The sequence below is a fragment of the Engystomops pustulosus genome, chromosome 9 (genome assembly GCF_040894005.1).
Source record: "Engystomops pustulosus chromosome 9, aEngPut4.maternal, whole genome shotgun sequence".
In the NCBI taxonomy this organism is placed as follows: domain Eukaryota; kingdom Metazoa; phylum Chordata; class Amphibia; order Anura; family Leptodactylidae; genus Engystomops; species Engystomops pustulosus.
This window is the reverse complement of record NC_092419.1, coordinates 40,517,745-40,539,090: the sequence shown is the minus strand read 5'-3', so window position 1 is coordinate 40,539,090 and position 21,346 is coordinate 40,517,745. Positions and strand designations below refer to the sequence as shown.

General features: G+C 40.1%; 1 protein-coding gene across 3 annotated transcripts in view; it reads right to left on the bottom strand.

Moving 5' to 3' along the window:
• AFF2 (ALF transcription elongation factor 2) overlaps positions 1–21,346 on the bottom strand; it is a 380,075-nt gene that overhangs the window by 314,247 nt on the left and 44,482 nt on the right. The gene's annotated exons all lie outside the window — the stretch shown is intronic.

Below are 21,346 nucleotides of genomic sequence, written 5' to 3'. Positions count from 1 at the left end.
GTTTACATTCCCCTCACCCGGCATATCCTAAACTTATAAGAACGCTACTACACTTGATCTTATACAAAAGGTTCTTAGAAGTGCTGTTTGGGGAGTAGCCTAGAGACAGGGGCTTGGATTGGCGAAAGCTCGCCTGGCAGCGGAGCGCCAGCTCCATGCCAAGATCCAACTAACATAGTTTTAACTGCAGCACCTTTAATCTACTACTAGTTCACTGCCTCCATACATGGTCCCCTTATCAAACGAGCTGTGTCAGGCAGAATTTTGGGTTGTTTTCATGGCTTCCATGTTAACTTTGTCGCCACCCTGCTGTGTAATCCACAAAATATACTGGCAAACTTTTATCATGTACCGATATTATTTGAGCGCTTCTTGCTCACCTCCTTTGGTTCCTCTCTGCCACCCATTGGTTTGAAGCCTGAGTCCATTTAGGGTATGTCGCCATGCCACTCTCTAGCCTGCTGCCGCTGCCTCTGCATGCCGTCCCCTATAGTGTCAGGGTCAATTATTGGATGTTTTAGATGCTATCTAGCTTCATTCTGTCACTCTGTCATGGCCATGCTGTTGCCCATAATTTTGGCATAATGGTGCGATTATGCAGCCTCAGAGGCATCCATGCATGCTGCCCCTGCTGTTTCCTGTCCATTTCCGTGGTGTTTCCATCCTTTTCTGAGGTTCCCAGGTGTTTGGCCAAGCTTCCCTGTGCAGAGCCTTGGTCCCCTTGAAAAATGCTCGAGTCTCCCATTGACTTCAATGGGGTTCGTTATTCGAGACGAGCACTCGAGCATCGGGAAAAGTTCGTCTCGAATAACGAGTACCCGAGCATTTTAGTGTTCGCTCATCTCTAGTCACGTGATTATTTTACCTATAACCTGATCTGTATAAACTATAAACTGACCTCAAGGCTCTGACTTTACAGCAATAACAACACCCCTCCTACTCTTCCGTCCTTCCCGCTTCAGCTACTTTAGCCTCATTTGCATATTTCCAAAGTGAAGTTTTGGCATGGAAGAAGCAGTTGGACAATATAAACAAAGGGATTGGTGGCATGTGTAGATGTAGCCCCACACAACATAGCAGTTAGTTCAGGAAGGTAAATTGTGGAGACGGATTCCCCTTACTTACACTTACTTATAGATCCTGACACTGTGACTGTGGTATCATCATATATTTGTTAACCATGGCCTCCTCATTACTAAAATCAACTTGAAAAATTATGCTAGTGAACCAGAAGGGCTCCTGAGGAGAAGGGTTCCTCAGTGTTGTATGTTCACAATACGCAGCTCTCCCCTCCAGGTCTCTTACTGCTGTTGCTAGATTACACAGGCAGAAGGAGAAGGGAGAGAGCAGGGGGTTGAGACATGTTCTGCTCATTATAACAGCCTGTGAATCTGCAGTACAGAGGGTCTCTAGAAATGCTTCCAGGATCTTTCTGACTCTACTGGACTATCTTTCAGACCTCTGTTCTGCAGCTTCACAGGCTGTTACAATGTGTGGGCTGTTACAATGTGCAAGCTGTTACACTTACCCTCCCCCCTGCTACATCGACTCTTCCCCACACACAGTGGGTGGGGAGGGTGAGTGCTCCTTCAGAGTGTAACATGCTTTGCAGCTGCAGCATAGGGCTACTCTGGTGATGCCCCCCGCCCCCCCCCCCCCCCCCAGAGCCCTTCAGGCTAATGTTAAAAGTTGATTTTAGAAGGAAGAAGGCTATGGATAACATGCTTAATTTTGATGGTAGATTTCCCTTAAATTGACAGCCATACATAACAGAAAGACATATACACCACCTCCCGTGCTTCTTAAAATGTTAGGATTTCAATATCCAACAGTGGACCTGCAATGAATCACTAATTGAGCAATTCAGTCTCTTTGCAGCATACATAAGTGAGTGGATAGCCAGAACTGGGATTTTATGCTATAATGGTTTCCTGAAAAATAATCCTGAAATGCCATCAACCCATTTATTAGCTGCTGACAGTTTTGAAGCCTGAGGCATTTAACATTTGGCATCTGCATGTAAAGATAATGTTAAAGATACTGTACAGTCTGGATTTACCAAGTTACTGTCACACGGAGGGAATCATGGTTTTCAGATTCATTCAACCTAAACCCTCCGTTATAAGGGAGAACCTATCGGGTTATATTATAACATGTGTGTATAGGCCTTCTCTGAACATGATAAGAACACCCACCATATTTGGCAGGACATTTTGTTGTATCTACACCCACAGATAAAACACAGAAATATTTGTCTTAGGAGTCAGAACATCCACTGATGCCCACCTCAGGTTATCGTCAACCACACAAAGGGTTGACATTAATTAACATAACAGTTTCCAGCTTAAAGGGATATTCGCATGAAGGCAAGATTCTTAAATATGGTCAATCTGGACTTTCTTTAATTCACTCTTATTAACAGAAATATAACAGATACAATTCCAAACTGTCTCTATCAGTCCTGGTGTTTTGGTTGACCGTGTATCCGACTGTAAATCTTGTCAGATTCTTCTCATGAATAGCTTCTCCTGTCTGCACACTGCAGTGCTCTCTGCTTCCTGCCTCTCGCCCCTGAATTACAAGACCAGCTCAGACATAGGCACGTCCCATCGGCAAGCAATGTGCAGAGACTTACTCTACAAGCTACAGACAGATAAGGTTTTTATCTGGGAGGAGGCATATATCAGAGCTGACTCTGTGTGTGTGGTAGGTGAGTTAACATAGCTAATAGTGTCATTGTGCATTATATCCATCTCATGGATTTCATCATCTCTGACCTGTCTCATCTCTCTTTCTATATGTCAGATACTAGTAGACTGTTCAGAATGGAAATAAAGTGTAGATAAACCCTGAACACTGATAATCTAAGCACATTGTCAGCACACAGCATCTCACATCACTAGAGGGATCATGAAGTGTCTGCTTAGAAAGTCCCTGTCCACACTCTTGGGATCAAAATGTTTTAAGAGCTAAAACAGCTATAAAACCGCAGTAATATTGTAAAGTAAGGGGGTTACAAATGATCTTTTTGGTGTAAACATCACAAACATAACTTTCTTTCATGGGCAAGCAATGTTACAGAGCATCAGGAGCTGAGCAGATTGTACACAGTGTCCTTTCAGCAGGCATAATGTTATAGAGCAGAAGTAGATGAGCAGATTATACATTGTCCTAACTGTCAGGCAGCATGTTATAGAGTAGCAGGAGCTGAGTAGATTGTACACAGTGTCCTTTCTGCAGGCAGCATGTTACAGAGAAGCAGGAGCTGAGCAGATTTTACAGTGTCCTATCTGCCGTCATTATGTTATACAGTGGGAGTAGCTGAGCAGATTGTACATTGTCCTGTCAGGCAGCATGTTATAGAGCAGGAGGAGCTTAGCATATTTTACATAGTGTCCTATCTGCTGTCAGAATGTTATAGAGCCGGAGGAGCTAGGCAGATTGTAAAGTGTCCTATCTACAGACAATTTGTTATACAGTAGACTAGGTGGATATGATAAGACTGTAGATAATGTTCTGGAGGATGCATATTATAGAGCAGGAGAAGCTTCACAGACTGTACGAGTTTGCTCACAGACATAGATATCATCATTGATTAGACCCACCTTCTGGAGAAGTGATTTAAATCAGTAAAACTCTGCTCCCCTTCTTCTACTCTATACCCGGCTGGCAGATAAGACGCCACATGCAATATGACAGGTGCGCTTTAAACATGGAGACGATTGGTTAGAAGATTCAATAATTTAAGAAGATAGCTTGAACATCATGTGAAGATTCAGTGGATGTTATGTACTTTTTGAAATAGCGAGTGCTAATTCATTATGACAAGTCCACTTCAAGATAGGAGAACCTGGTGGAAATTTATAGGTACAAGCTAAAACCGTAATTTATAGTTACAAGGTGACTAAAACTAAAACGATAAAATTTGGATGCCAGGCTCCATATTTTAGCAGGGCATCAATTATAACATGACATGTACTCTAAGAGAATTGCTGCTTCTCCTGTTCATCAGAAAACAGAACAAAATCCTGATGAGTCACAAACTGACTCTTAAAGGAAATCTTCAATCACAATCAAGTATGATAAACCAGGGCACTTACTTATAGATCCGGGCTCTGTGACTGGGGTAATCTTCTTATATTTGTTATCCATGGCCTCCTTCCTGTTATCAAATCAACTATTAAAATGAAGCTAATGAGCCAGAAAAACTCTGGGGGCACTACCAGAGCTCCTCTGTGGTCTGTCTTCCAAGGCTGTTACACTGTCTCCCCCTCCCCTCTGCAGTTCCTCCTCCTTCTGTCTGATGTAATCTCCCACACTGGAAGGGAGGAAAGAGCTCATGTACAGCATAACAGCCTGTGAAGCTGCAGCCCTTTTGACTTGTTAGCATAGTTTTAAAAGATGATTTTAAAAGAAAGGAGGCAATGGATAACAAATATAAGATGACCATAGTCACAGTACTTGTATATATGAGTAGGGGCCCGAGTTAGTATCATGCTGATATCTCTATTTTTCTGGTACTGCATTAATGGCAGTACATTGATCTGTAGGTGAAGTGAAATATACAAAATGACAATATAGAACTGGAGGTCCAAAGTAATAGATGTCAGTATATCCTAAAGCGATTCAGCCTAAAGACATTTTTATAAGAATGTAAAAGAAAAGCATAAGTGGATATGACCCCTGAAAGAGTCTTCTTACTGCCACAATGTATTGACAGAGTATTGTACATGTTAGCCCAGCCTAGCATCCAGCGTGGGCATACGCAGCGTTTATTTCTACTCCAGGCCCTACCTGGCGTAGTAATAAACACAGTCAGTGAATTTTTACAGCAAGTGCACTGGCACGAGGAGGGGGACGCCCCATGCAGCTCCACTCCCCAATGGCCGAGCATACACTTCACGGCAGAAATGGGAAATTTTTGCAATTTCTAGCATTTGCGAGTATTTCAGGGCATACCACAGACAGCCTAATAAATACCCCCCATAGAGTCTAAGTTCTAGCAACTCAACTTGATAGTTGTAGGAATAAGATTATTAAAGAGGTCCTGCGCTATGGCCCCCAATCTCATTGTTTACCCTGCTGGTTGGGCTGGAATTTCAGATTGTCAGGTGATTATGTCAGCCAATCATAGGTGGTCATGGGGGAGGGATCAATGCCCCTGCTGAACATCACTGATTCTGCTGTTGTGACTACTAAGGCCACTGATTGGCTGCAGTGAGCATGTGACCAGTTGTGCTTCCCGCCCAGCCCATAGTATAAGAAAGGAGAATGAGTAACAATAGAAATGATGTCATACCTGGCAAGACAACCAGAAAACGAGGACTTGTAGGTGGTTAAATGGTTAATTTATATGTTTTTTTAAAAATATATAATAGCCGACCCATACGGTCTATGAGTGTCTTCCAGTGTATGGTTGAGGAGCATTAAACCTATGTTGACACCGGTTTGTTCTTCATCCATGAACTGCATGTCCCCTCTGTACCGCGCCCTCAGGCCACTTTGTCTGGCCCAGTCGCCATCCATCACACTGAAGAGCTCCATTTACATATAAATGTACGGGGCTGCGTTCTCTAAGGTATTAGCGCTATATAAATAAAAACAATATTAGCGATATTATTATTAGCGTTGGCCACAATTCTGTCAAGAATAATTAAGTAGAACAGAACAGCGGCGGCCCGATGAAGAAAAGATCTAATTACATGAATGAGAAAGCCGCAGTAATAAGGAGAAGAGGGATGTGTTTACTGGATGTTTGCTTTCCAGCTTGGCAGATAGATGGGAAAGCTCAAGCTGGAGGACAGCAGCGCGCTGGTAATGTTTTATTAATTTATTTTCTCCTATAACACTTTTAGGGGCCAGTAAATACATCATCAGTCTGCACTTCAATCACAAAATGTTTTCTGCACTGACAAATAAAATGCGGTATCAATCATAAAGCAAATCAACAGAGACTTTGTTGAGACAGTAGAAAAATTACAAGCATGGTGAGGGATACTGATTTCCTTCCACAAAGAAATAACTAGGAAATGAGATCCGGATAGAGCCACGGAGAACAAACACATTGTGATATTAATACGTGGGGGAGAGTATTACCCAGTGCTTTACAATATTCACTTCCTTAAACTGTGGCTCGCCAAGCGTAGGATGTAGTATATAGACTGAAAATACTATATATGAGGCCGAGCTAAATTTGCATTTTCACTTGTTGGAAGAAGGGGAAGTAGAGATGTGCAGTCATATTCTGCTTGCAGTTTTATCTGAAACAACCGTTCCAAAAGTGTGACATCATACTAAAGGCTCCCATATACATATACAGGTAGTCCCCGGGTTACGTACAAGATAGGGTCCGTAGGTTTGTTCTTAAGTTGATTTGTACATAAGTCGAAACTGTACATTTTATAATTGTAGATCCAGACAAAACTTTTTTTCCCCCAGTGATAATTGGAGTTTCAACATTTTTTTGTTGTAATTGGACCAAGGATTATCAACAAAGCTTCATTACAGACACCTTACAGCTGATTATTGGAGTCTGGGACTATAGTAAAGCATTTAGAGAATGTAACCCAAGGTCACAGTGGGTAGAGAGGTCCGTCTTTAACTAGGGGTCGTCTGTAAATCGGTTGTCCTTAAGTAGGGGACCGTCTGTAGTAGATACAAAGATACATACATATAGTAGTATAGATAGTATATAGTAGATATATACATACAGTAGATATCAGAAGGAGTTATATAACATGGCCATAAATTATATTATGTAATGAATTGAGAAGAGCGGCTACTGTACCAGAATAGTCTGTGTTAATTTAACTTTCTTAATCCTGCCATCAGAATCAGGGAATCCCATACAGATTGTCAACCAAGCCTTCTAAAATCGTGAAATTCTACTTTGATCTAATATCTATGACGTTTAAGGTCATGTCTAGATCACCTTATATGAACACAACCGGCTCATATTCCAACCATATCCATTGGCTCTCGATTACCCAATGGAGATATGGTGTCGTCCTAGTCTCTGGGTCGCAAGCCTCAAACCAACATTTCAGTTTTCCAATGAAAAAGACTGTGCTTTTATATACAGAGGGTCACCCCAACCTCCATAAACTCCATCAACACTCTAGGAAAAAGGCCCAAGTAGCCATTGAAAAAAAATCTACCAACAAAATCCATCATGATCATGAAAAAGGGACACCTACTCATAAATCCAGACACTGTGACTGTGGTGATCTTTTTAAATTTGCCCATAGCCTCCTTCCTTCAGAATCAACTTTTAAAATTAAGCTTCTGTCTGTGTAATCAAGCAGCAGGAAGTGCAAGACGAGACCTACTTATTGTAACGGCCTGTGAAGCTACAACACTGAGGGGATCATGGATAACGAATATAAGATTACCACAGTCATGGTGCCTGGATCTATGAGTAAGTGTCCCTGGTTTATCATGGTAGATTTTCTTTAAATTGGGTACTCTATAAGTAGACATTTGGGGCCCATTACAGGCAGTCCCCTAATTAAGGACACCCGACTTACAGACGACCCATAGTTAAAGACAGACTCCTCTGCCCCTGTGACCTCTGTTAAAGCTCTCTGGATGCTTTCCTTTTGTCCCAGACTTCAATGATCAGCTGTAAGGTGTCTGTAATGAAGCTTTATTGATAATCCCTGGTCCAATAACAGCAAAAAAATTTGAAACTCCAATTGTCACTGGGGCAAAAAAAATAGTGTCTGTATCTACAATTATAAAATATACAGTTTCGACTTACATACAAATTCGACTTAAGAACAAACCTATGTAACCCGGGGACTGCCTGTATTGTGTCACAGCTTTGGCCTACTAGAGGATCTTCTGATACTATGAAGGCCAATTTTGACCTGAGTCATTCTGAAATACAAACTTAGCTCAGATAAGTTCTTAACAAAGTGTCTTGGTTTTACAGAAGATTCAGTGACTTTCTTAGATGACATACACTTTACATGAAGTCCAATAATCCAAGGCTGGCAATTGGCTACAGATTTGCAGTATTGACTTGTGTAAAATAAGAGCCTTGACTCCTACATCACTGCTACTCCATGTATTGATATGGGATTAGAGTGGCTTGAGACTTTCTTTCCATACAGTAATATTAAGGTTGGTTGCCCACAAGTGGGTGCAGTCTGAGTAAAATCCTTTGTGTGCTGGAGTTTTCCTGGGCCAAATCGCACATCACTGGACTAAACTGCTGAGTCAGTCAAGTGATACGTATTTCGGTCCGAGAAATCTCTCCAGCGCACAGAGCGTTTTTCTCAGACTTCGAGCGATTTCGGTGAACTGGCCTAAAGCTAATGGAGGATTGTGGTATTTTGGAAACTCGTGGGTGATCACATGTTGTGGTAGTCCAGAAACAGAGAAGACCAAGTGTCGATACCATCTTTAATGACCAATGAATCCTGGATATACAGGCTTTTACTATAAATGTTTCCACAGCTACTACAAATACCCGATCCCCAGGATCATGAATGAAAAGCTGCAGTAAAGACCGACACACAGCTAGTAGGCTTTGTTTTTTCCCTTTTATCTGCCATTTGTAATTCTCTTTCTGTTAATAACCATTAAAGTAGAACCCTACCTTACTAATGACATCCACCGATCAGACGCTATAGAGCTCAGCTGCTGACTATACACAAGCGTGGTCACACACCAGCATCCAGTAATTATGAGAAAATCACCTTTACATTCCATAGCAGGACATCCGCTTTATTTATCCATAAATGTTTAATGCCCTGAACCACATCGGACGCAGTTCGCATTGACATTTTTTTTTTCCAATATGTTTCATGTTGTAAATCAGCGAGACAATGCAAGAATAATATATTACAAATACATCACCGAGTGCTTTTAACCTTGTGATTTATTGTATCTGCCACAGAGTGACTGTCAGAAAAAATCACGTCTTATTAAACGGCGAACGAGCGAATATTTTACTATTGTATTTACAATAGGACACACCGCTCGGCTTCAATGCGGGGTAATGAGCGGACACAATGTATTTAGTAACATATTCACACTCCAGCAGATAATAGTATAGGAAATAAATAAAAGGAGTCCTCTGGAGAATTATTCAATTTTGTGCATTTGTGGTGCAATGAACTTACACCTCGTCTCGAAGAAAAGAAGGAAAAAAAAAAAAATTAATCTCGCAATATCCAATTCATTCTGTTTCTTGAACACGATGATGTCCTTGCAAAGTGTCTGCCCTGACTGTCTGCAATAAGCGCTGACCTATGTTACGGCTCGCAGGATGTGAGAAGAAATGGGAATTATCTGAAAAATGCAATATTAAGGATTACACAAGCCTGGCCAAAAATCAATATTCAGTAGTCAAAGAGGCATGAAATCACCTATTGAGAATAATTGATGAAACGAGCATAAGATTTTTATAGCCGCGTCCCCGTCGTACAGGATTGCCAAACGTGGCGAAATTTACTGCTACAAATAGCTCACGTGAATTTTCATCTATCACAAAGACAACAGAATAGATCGGTTAAACAGATCGGCATTGGACGAGAGCGTCCATGGAGGAGGAAGCTGCGAATAAGTTCTGTACAATGTTTGCTTTTAATTAGAATAATAAATATAAAATGGATAAAAATAATAGTAATTTTTCCTATTAATAGACATAAAATAGGGACAAGAGGAAGTTAAGTAGTTCAGTATATTATTATTATTTGTAGTAGTTTAGTAATAACATTGTTATTGCTTTTTGTGTAATTACTATATATTATATTATTAACACCATTCATCCATAGGATTTAAGAATATGCGATATTTTTAAATAGGTTTTCTAAACTGAGAAAAAAATATATAAACCATAAACTAAATATTTTTTCAACTCTTGAAGCACAATAGATCATATGATCCGCCATCTGTTGATATGGCTACAGTGATGATATCCCAAGATAGAACCACTTTAGCTAATCTCGGACCCACAATGATGTATCAATGAGACCAGTGATGTCATTCATTGGTACATGACATCATCGGTGCAGCAATGTACCGGTATATTAGACAATGGCCAATTATTATGCCCTCTCCGCTAGTTTTATAATGGAGAGGGTAGATATAAAAAACCCATCTCTGACACTTCCAAATATTTTCCACCCTGCACGCCCGATTGGATGTGCTGGAGAGCAGGACAGGAGGCAGAACATGGTCCACCAGAAAGCTGGTATAAACTTTAGCAACAATTTTAACCAAGTCAGACCTGGTCTAAACAGGTCCAGCCTGGCGGAAAAGGGTTATAAAGCTCCTAAGAGACTACAGGGGTAGCAGCCATAGCAGCTGCTACAGGGCCACAGTGTCAGGGGGCCCGGCTACCTGACCTAACTCACTTATGAATGGAAGATGTACAGTGTTATACACATATTCTGCAGCACATTGTGAAGCAGAATATGTATAAAACAGTGCAAATCTTCCACAGTTCACAGCTGAGCCGGGAGCCCAGGTAAGAAATGTCAAAGAATGCGACAGCAAGAGGTACTTCCTACCTTCTACTTTCCCCATGTGGTCAGCAACTACTGGGCCCAGGGATAAGAGGATTGTCTGGCAGTAAGTATATACATATATGTATGTGTGTGTATATATATATATATGATGTATGGTGTGTATACACTGTATGTATGTGGATATTTTCCATATGTATGTTTATGTTTGGTTGTGATGGTGTGTTTATACTGCATTTTCGTGTATATGTGGTGTGTATAAACTGTATTTCTGAGGATATGATGTAGATAAAATGTATGTATGTGTGTAAATAATCTGTAAATACAATACAGTATGTCTGAATCTTTGATGTGTATATACTGCATCTGTAAATGTATGGATGTGTACATACTGTGTGTGCAAATGAATAGATGTGTGTATATGCTCAAGTGTGTACATTAGTGTGAATACTGTATGTATGAGTGTACAAATGTATATAAGTGCATACATGTGTAATTATGAGTGCATACATGTATGTACAGTAAGTGTGTTAAAGTGTATAAATGTGTGTTTATGAGTGTAGAAATGTATGTGTGTGTATAAGGATATAAATGTGTGTATATACGAGTGTAAAAATGTGCATGATTGTATAAATATGTGTGAGTGTACAAATACAAATATAAATATATTGCATATATTTTTTTTCAGGGTAAAGGGGGTCCAATGCAGAGATCTGCTATTGGCCCAGGTTCTCCTAGTTACCCCATCGCTCTTAGGGGGCTTTGCACCGGCGGGGAGGGAGATTGAGACTGGCGTGTAAGACGTCAGCAAAAGTGCAGCAAAACAAAACATATCAATTCTTCTTTCAGATATTTACCAAGGATTTCATCCATTGCATCATTGGTGGAAAATCTATAACAAATCAGCTCAACGATTTCCACGTGTAATACCAGCAGATTTTCTGCCATTTGTCATAGATTTGTCGCAACATCTTAACCTCATTTTTATCATTCCTTGTGGAATATGGAGAATTTTGGAAAATAATCTCTGAAAGAATTCTGAAAGATACTGCGTGTATCGAGACAACTGTTTTGATTTACTATTATTTATATTATTATTATTATGATATTTAACCAGGTTTGAGATGTACAATAGACAAGACATCTCCCGAGGAACAGACAGAATATTTTTTACATCTCTTTTTCTGTATATTTCTGTATATTCTATACTGTGTATATCGAGACAACTGTTTTGATTTATTATTTATATTATTATTATTTATATTATTATGATATTTAAGCAGGTTTGAGATGTACAATAGACAAGACATCTCCCGAGGAACAGACAGAATATTTTTTACATCTCTTTTTATTACTATTTCCATACATTGGTGACTAGACACCATCTACAGCACAATTGATGAGCCGGGTCTTAGATCTACCGATCTGCTACGTGGAGGATCAATGAATCCCATCATTTTTAGATGTTTACTGATCTATCCAAGAAGGAGGAATTGATTTATCAGCTTTGAGATTCACAGCGAATCAGATGAATGAATCTCCTTAAATATTCGCTTATGTCTATTTATGAGCTATAAGCGCCAATGATTTCCATATGCTGTGTATAGCACCAACATGTTCTGCAGTGCTGTAGGCTCGGATAATGAGATTCAGGCACGCTGCCCAGTTATAATTATCATATTCAAAGTCAATGTGACATCCGTCTGCATTGCGTTTGATCTGTTTGTCTTTCTGGCTAGTTAAAGACTTGATCCATGCCTCTCGTCTTGATTTCAGTGATTGTGTCTTCCCTGGAGGGTTCATCTCTACAGGAGGTGGTGGCTCTACAGACAAAAACCCTCCTCACCCAGTGCACTAGGAAGCAGATTCTCCCAGCTCTATGTTATCCTCTTACTAAACTGGTATCATGCAGGCATGAACACACAATATCCAGCTACTAAGGGTTTCTACATTAGCCCTGATATGAACCAAGCCGCTCTCTCAAACGAACACTAGAAAGAAATTCCTTCTCACGCTGATCACTCCTGGTTTCTATAGAAACAAGAAAGGATCGCAGTCCACTTTCCTCATTTTCCCCTCAAGCTTTTTTTCTATGCACTACAAAACATCTCCAGCTATCTGGCTTCCGCATTTATGCCATCACTTTATGCAATTTTCGGAAAAGCAATCAGCTTGACGGGTGATATGGATGTCATTTTAAGCATCGTGACATTGACAATTTACAGTGGTCACCGCATGGATTAAAGGTCATTTTAGGTTACGATTACCATTTCCTATATCGATGGCCGGCTGTACATTGACATTAGAGCTAAATCATTTCCATTGCCATTAGCTTTGATATAGAGTCGCTCCCAATGTTACAAGGAATTGCATGTTGAGCGGTTGCCTATTATATAGTAATATTACAATAATCACTTGGATTGAGGTTTTGGTAATAAAGATGCAAATGGTAAACCGTACCATACTCCACAGACAATAGGTGTAAATCACTGCAGCCTGTAGCCTGCGGATGGTGGTTATTACATCCAAAGAACATAAAGGCAGGTTGGATCCAAATTTAACGGGACAGATTTGACTGAATTTTGTCATAATTTGCGTCAAATTTAAAAAGATCTTAAAACAGTCTAAGGCTACATTCACACGAACGTACGGGGGATGCATATACGCCCGACATATATAGAGTGTATATACATCCCCACTACACTTCTATGGCCTCACGGCACCATACAGGAGCGGTACGGTGCAGCACATGTGCAGCACCGTACCGCTCCGTAGCCCGTAGAAAGATAGGACATATTCCTATGGAGAGGGGCTGCGCTCATCCTCTGCTCCTCTTCGCAGCGCTGATGTAAGCCCGCCGTACTACAGTACTTCTTTATTATGTCCATGTCTGGATTTTAATCTATTTCTATATCAACACTGAATAATTCTTGTGCCACTAACTTTGCCAGGTGATTGGAAAAAGTGCAAAAAAGCAAATGTGCCAAATAAAAGTCATAAGAATAAAGAAGCTTGAGCTAAATGGCCACCATAGACTAGGTTAAAAGGGGTGTGACCTCTATGAAGGGCGTAGTTTACAGAAATGGTGCAATTGCAAAAAATGATGTAAATATTCCAGGAGTAAATTACCCCCTGTAAATAGGCGCCGACATGCACGCAAGAGAAATCGGGGGGCAAGGCTGTTAGAAAACCCGACGGATTCGGAAAAACCGCCTTATTTTTTTTAAAAAAGTGTTGCCTGACACGAGCTTACCTGCACCCAGGGTAGGACGGTGAACTTCAGTGAACTCCGACGGACTTCAGCACAGCAGCGACACCTGGTGGACCTCGGGCGCACTACCTTAATGAATCGCCGGAAGACCCGAATCCTCCACAGAGAACGCGCCACTGGATCGCGACAGGACCAGGTAAGTAAATGTGCCCCAATGTCTGTCTTTTGTGTAGGGTAATTTGGGTATTGGTACCATTCCTTTTAAAAAAAATGCCCCAATGTGACAGTCCTCCCTAATTATTACAGTATATCCAAAAAATAATCTTGTTTTGCAAAAGAAAAAGGAAGGGCGGACCCTGAGATCTCTGCTGTTGATCGGCAGTTTAAACTTCTGTGGATTTACAGAATCTGAGTGAATAAAATTTAATCTAATTATTGTAATAATTCTACATTAGCAAGCCCTAGGATTATTCAAGACTTATTATAACCTACTACAGCCATCAAATACATTGAAAAGTAATTTACCATTTCTTTCAGCCCAGCCAAACATCTTTGAGATTCTCACATAGAACAGAAACATGGAGACTTTAGTAAGAGGTTACATTTACAGTACATAGCAGCACATACATATTTGGGTAAAACTATTTCCCATAAGGTTTCATGTATGAGGACAACCATGTTTGCTAGTTTGCTAGTTTGCTAGTTAAAAATTTCTCATGAGATCAAGTTGGTAAAATTGGAACACTAAATTGAATTTTCACTAGGACTCCAAACTCCAAACTTTGTAGGAAAACCGACTTTGGATAAAGTTTGCACATTTCCTGCCTCATTACTATTCAGGAGCAACAAAATTTAGTAGAATACATATTGAAAATTTGGCAACATGACCGAAATACAATGAGCCTACCCCTAGCTATACTAGTGGCAACGTCATGTTTTACCACTATAAAATTCTATTTTGGAGAACCCTTTACGGAGTCTAGTAATATTTTTTTTTACTAAATCAGGAAATAACTGACATTTTATCTCAGTAGGCGCTACACATTTACACGCACATAACTCACTTCCAACTAACTACCGCCAATGACGACATCACACTTTTCTTCGAAATCCATAAAAATGAATAAGTAGTCAATTACAATGAGTTGTGATTCATTAAATTATTATTAATATCACCAGTGAAAAATAATTTACTAGTCGAGCCTCATAACTTTAATCCGGTCCACTGTAATATAATATCAATAATCACTTTCCAAATGCTTTTTTTCCTCGCCTCTATTTAAAACCGTACAATGAGGCGGCTTCTTTCATCCAATTCTTCAAGCACATTACAGCCACATGAAAATATATTACACATAATTCCATTTTAACTATGAATACAATAAACAGTAGGACAAACTGTACTCATAACGGCAGATTTATGGTTATATACCTAGCGTGATTATTAGCATTGTGCTTATTGTAATCTCACTTGTCAGGACTCTACGTGTTTAATAGAGACACACAGTAAACAATTAAGGCATTAGTATTTTGTTTCCTCGTGCTACATAAAGGAATATGGTTTAGTAACAAAAGAGATAAAATACATGATTCTAAGGCTCTGTTCACACTGGGGTCATAGGTTTTAAGCTAACTAGGATAGATGCATTCTGCAATGGATCCTAAATGATTCAATTGACTTATAAAAGCCCTTTTACGGCAATTGATGAATGACAAAAAGTGTTGACTTGATCTCAAGATTCCTCAGATCATTCATCTACTGGTGGCAACTTGGTATTGGATACCAGATGACTAGTGATGAGCAAACATGAACCGCAAAGTTCAGAACCCCGGACCCGACGTAGAAACCTCATATTCCACAGATCATTCATCTACTGGTGGCAACTTGGTATCGGATACCAGATGACTAGTGATGAGCAAACATGAACCCCAAAGTTCAGAACCCCGGACCCGACGTAGAAACCTCCCTGCTGTTTTCGCCTTCATCCAGTGCTGGCATTGACTCTTAAGGTGCCATTCACTGGAGGGCATTGCCATTTTGGGAGAATCAGCAATCTCCAATGACCTCATCAGGATTGATGATCCTACCTAAAATGGTGATGCGCACAGCCGTAGTGATCTCAGTGCAGCCGAAGACTTTGCCAAAATCGGTTCAAGCACACATGTTACTGGTGTAACCAACCCCGAACAGGTATTTAAAATTTGAATTAGAATTTTAACTGGTCCACATCCTCAGTCTTTTTGTGTCTTCCTCCTGAGTCCATGACTTGATGGGTCAAAGTTCTCCTGGTAGTCAGAAATAGGCCTACACAATATTATGTGCATGCTTTAAATGTTATAAATATTTAGTCAGTGTAACAAAAAGTTCTCTGAACCCGGCAATGAACTTTATGGATAAGATACCACCCAGATTTACAAACATTTACTTGTACTGTCTATACCAACATCATCCCAGCCAGATATGATACGTCTTGTAGTAAATCTTATGTAGAGCCACAAAGAATGTTTCTATCCACCAAATAAAACATGGAAAACTTCCCAGTGTTCACTGGAAGGCAGCATTATTACCCTTTCTCCTTTTAATTATGGAAGCAGCACTAAAAAAGCTCAGAGCGACTGGGAAACCTCCAACGTTGGCTTTTCAATGCTGTCCTTGGGCAAGGAATTCTTGCAGCTATGATATACTGCTAAAGGAAGGGATATAAATCTTGTAAGCTTTTGCTGCCTATGGCAAGTGGCTTTCTGTCTCTGCCTTTCTCTATAGTATTTTCATTGAAAGTAGATTCAATGAATGTGCAGCCGTTTCATTGATGTAGTAACAGCCGATCGGACTGGAAAGATGAGGCATCAAGGGCAGCAACCTAACAATGGCCTGCAAAGTGGGCATCAGAGTCACTTAGCACCTGAAAAACACTATGTTAACAGCATGATTCAATAAGATTTGGAAGAGTTAATCTGCGTTGGAGTTATGAGAAGGAAATGAAAATATCGTAAAGAACACTTAGAATGATTGTGTAGATTGAGTTTTTAGCCAAATGAAAGCTATTACGGTATAAAACAACTTTATCTGCTGTACCATTTATTTCTATCTAGTATGTTATTATGAGGCCACTTGTTCGGTAATGACAGCTTTCAATGTGTAAAGCATATATTCACCTTTACAAGTTTATATATAAATGTTATATATTATATGTTTTCATCAATTGCAAATGTAAGTAACTTTATAACTACACGGCATCGCCTGAGGCACAAAGAACAACCCCATACACACTGGATATTTTGTTGGCCCTTATAATATTATTGGGTTGGGCTGACATTAAATGTTTATGACCAGTTATAGTGCCATACATTGTATAAAGGCAGTGTCTTAAGTCGCAGCTCACTTCGCTAGGGCAGTGCTCCAGAAAATCGTTTTTCCACTCTCAGCAAATAATTTAAGTTTAACATCTCCAAGAGTTGCCACTTGTTCCTGGGGCGGAGCGTTAATGCCCACATTAAATGTCTAGACCTTTTTTCTAGATAAGGTGACGTTTAAGGAGCTCCAACAAAATCAAGACATTGAGAGAATTTATCCTATGGCAGCCTAGACCAACTGTGCCTTGTGCCCTTGGGTCATTACCTAAAAAGTACTTAAAGTTGTAAGAAATTCTAAATTGAGATATTCTGCAATGTCATTTCAATGTTTTCCGATGTCAGATATTCCTGAACTCGGAAAGTGACTCATTATCACTGCAATCACAGGGGGGCGTATGGTATTCACTTATTACAAGCTTGATACATGTGAATATCATGAAGGTCTGGTTATGTATTTACACTACTCAGCGCAGCAGCCAAGATTAACTTTATATATTACATTTCTACTCTTTAATTAAATGTCATGGCTTACAATATTGTTATTGGCTAAGTCCCAATTATTCTTCCCTTCTCTGGCTCTGGTGTCTATTCAGCGCTGGTCACACAGAGAGCCACAGTTAACTGCAAATGTACAGTGCATGCCAATAGTCTTAGCTACTTAGATTTTAGAACTTTGGGGTAGGGGTGGATTTCACTGAATTACTCAGCTTCCCTCTACACTTTTATTTCCTTCTACACTGCTTCTGTTAACAATATATTTTATAGGACATCTACCACCAGGATGAAGGATTGTAAACCAAGCACGCTAACATACTGGTGTGTGCCCCCTCTGGCAGTATCCACTATTCTTTAAGCTTATTATGCCCTGGTTTAAAAATGTTGCAAATGAGCCTGAGGGGTTTCAGGCTCCATTAACACCTATGGAGCCTGAAGCTCCTCTGGCTCATTTGCATAATTTTGAAAGCCTTTTTTTTTTTAAAAACTAGGGCAAAAGAAGCTAAAATAATAGTGGAACCTTCCATAAGGGGAACGCACCTGCATGTCAGTGTGATTGGTTTGCAATCCTTGATTCTGGTCGACCAATTTGACATGCTTTGTGCAGCTCTGCGTAATCTGTGTGCGCTATATAAATATTGAATTATTATTTATTATTATTAGATGTCCTTTAAATTTTCCAGGTTACTGAGGTATGGATTTAAAATTTTTAACGGGGGTCCAACATGCACCAAACCCACCAATTGGCAGTTTGGAGCAGTCCATTGTGCACCACTTTCATTTCACAGGCCAGTGACGTCCTGTCTATTTGTCACATGACCTACGTTGCGGCTCAGTCCTAATCAGTTGGTTGCTAAGAAGTGACGAGGCTGTATGTGTTTGGTAGGGTGAAATTATCTTGATAAGCCTATGCTAAGGATTCTAAAATGTTTGGTTTAGGCAAGGAAAAAAAATGTTTCAAAATGACTTAAAGTCAATGGTGTAAAGAAGGTCAGACTGAATGAAAATATATAGCAAAGGTCCCCAATTGGATGCTCACCATAAGCCAACTTTATCAATGCTGGATATCCAGACACGGTCTGCAGCTCCTCCAGCTAAAAGAAGGAGAAGGATTACGGTTCCCAAAATATTGGGCCGGTTACATGTACTACATAAAATGACCAGGCTAGAAAAATGGGGCGCTGACCCACGTATTGGAGTATCAATGACAGTAGGCAGTGGCTCAACTCCAAAGGTTATGTTTATTTGCAATTATAAAATCTATACAATTGGAACGCACTCAAGTTCTCCGGCCTATTCCTAGTGAAGGTAAGTACAAGCTCCGCGACACTTTTTTTTTTAAATGCGCCGTTTTTTCCGAATCCGTCGGTTTTTCGTTCGGCCACGCCCCCCGATTTCCAAATATTCGGGTAACACATCGGGAAAACGCGAATCGGGCCCTTAGTAAATGACCCCCATTGTCTCAATGTATTCACCTAAAAAGTTACTATGCCCAATAAAAAAATTACCATGTTATATACAGTTACTGTAATTATTCTTGAATTAACTTTCATGTAACGTTAATACTAAATAAAATTATGCTTTCATGTAAATGTACAGAAAAGTGTATAGCTTTTTTACCAATATATGTTGCTCTTTTATCACAAGTACATGGGTCACATGAAAGCAGAAATGGAGATAAGCAGCGCTGCCAGGTCAGAGGTCAGCTTGTTAAAGCAAACTGTGTCAAAGGAAAATACCACCCTAGTATAAAATTTCAGTGACAGAAGTACAAGAGCTCTTGGATTTCATTTGGTAATTCCACATAATAATACATTTCTAAGAGGCTAAAAGTAGAGTGCAAAGCCCAAATTCTCCTTTATTAGATGTGGCATAGCCTACTCTGAGTGTAAACATGGGCATCATTTAAAGGGTGATACTAAGTAGGGCGTTAACAGGGACATCCTCCTTGGCTGATAAAAAGATCACTCACATGTAGAGGTCAAATGTCTGAACTGCTCCCCAAAAATGAGCTCTTAAGTGCATACAACAGCACAATCTGTCTTACATTTAATAAAATACCTAAAAGATTTCCTCGTGTAAAGGGATTGACTGGGGATAAATTCTTTATCCTGTAGACAACTACCACATCCAGTAGGCCTTCAGATGTGAAGGTTGACACAGTGGTAACAATTTTGACTGTCATCTTCCTTATACACTACTTTGCTCTATTAGATCCACTGCTTTTCTTTGTCAATTTCACAAATGTAATTTTTTTCCATTACATGCCATGGAACATTAAAGGGGTTTTCAGCCACATGCAAGAACAAGGGTCCATTGTAACCGCACTGTAGCGCAAGATGAAGAGAGCTGTTGGTTGTGCATGCACTGCCTGCTCTATTCATCTCTATGGCGCTCGTGAAGATTGCCAAGCGCCGTACTTGGCAATCTCTGTCAGTGCCATAGAGATGAATAGAGCAGCCAGCACATGAGCGACCAGTTGCTCTCTTCATCTGGAGCTATGACGTGGGTACAACAGACTCCTGTTCTCGTGATCCATGGGGGTCCCCCACCGTTCAGCTAGTAAGCACCTATCCTGTGGATAATGCATGTGCCTAGAGAACACCTTTAATTAAAGAATTGACCAGACAAATAAATTGCCTTTATATTGACTCAAATGGGCGGCAATATTAGAAATTGCTACCTATGTTAACTGACTCCATTACTGCTTCTATCACTCTCAGATGCACCCCGCTCTTCTGGTGTGTCTCATGACACCACAGGAAACGCTCGTAAAAGCAGAACAGCCAATCACTAATTGAAGCAGTCACCTATGTGGATAAAGAGCCATTTCTAGGGTCTTCTGTGGTATCGGCAAAACAAACAGGAAATGGACTTCAACAGCGACAGACGGAGTGGTGGGAGAGTAATAACTAACAATTTATTTTTTAACTGCACACCTGTAGAGACAACTAAAGCACAGTGATTTATTTACTAAATAAATTATTATAAATATAATGTACTCTCATATTTGTTAATAATATTTGTTATCCATGAGCTAATGAACTTGAAGCGCTCCAGGAGGGAGTTATCGGCCCTTCAAGTGCTGCAGCTTCAGAGGCTGTTACACTATTTCCCCCCTCACTCCCTAACCCCCTCTTTCTGCCTGATGCAATCTCACTGCAGCAGGGAATGTTTCAGCACACAGAAGGAGGGGGAAGTGCTTCTGCAATTAATAGAAAATGGAAGCAGCTACCAACACACTCAGGACTATGACAAGGTATGTTCAGTACTCCTGCTTAATTCTTTAGGTGTAGAAATTTTATGTCTCCAATCATTTCTGGAAAGGATGCCATGAGGGATCCTTTAGAAACCATTGAAAAAAAATAATGGGTAACGCAGTCACATTCATTCTCTAGCTGGGCCTCCGTATATCATATTACAACGTGACCGCACACTTAGTATCGCTTGGCAGAAGAAAAAAAAGTGAGCGAGCTGTGATGTTAGAAGAACTAACATTAGGTTGAATGACCGCTGTTATCTGAAAATGACCTGTCTAGTGAATGTACATGACCCATGTCTAATAGCCATTTTTTGTCCTGCGGAGTATCACCAAAACAAAGTGAATGAAATGGATCTGACCTACAAAGGCAGGCCACCTAGTGACAACACAAAGGTGGGGTCTACTCATCTGCGGTCTACTTCCACTTGATATGCTTTGGGGGCAAATTGCATTATGTCTCACTTCTATCCCAGGAGATGTAGATAACTGTCTCCTCAAACCATCCATCTTTAAGTAAATAGTTTGAAGATCAATGAAGAAACCGACAAG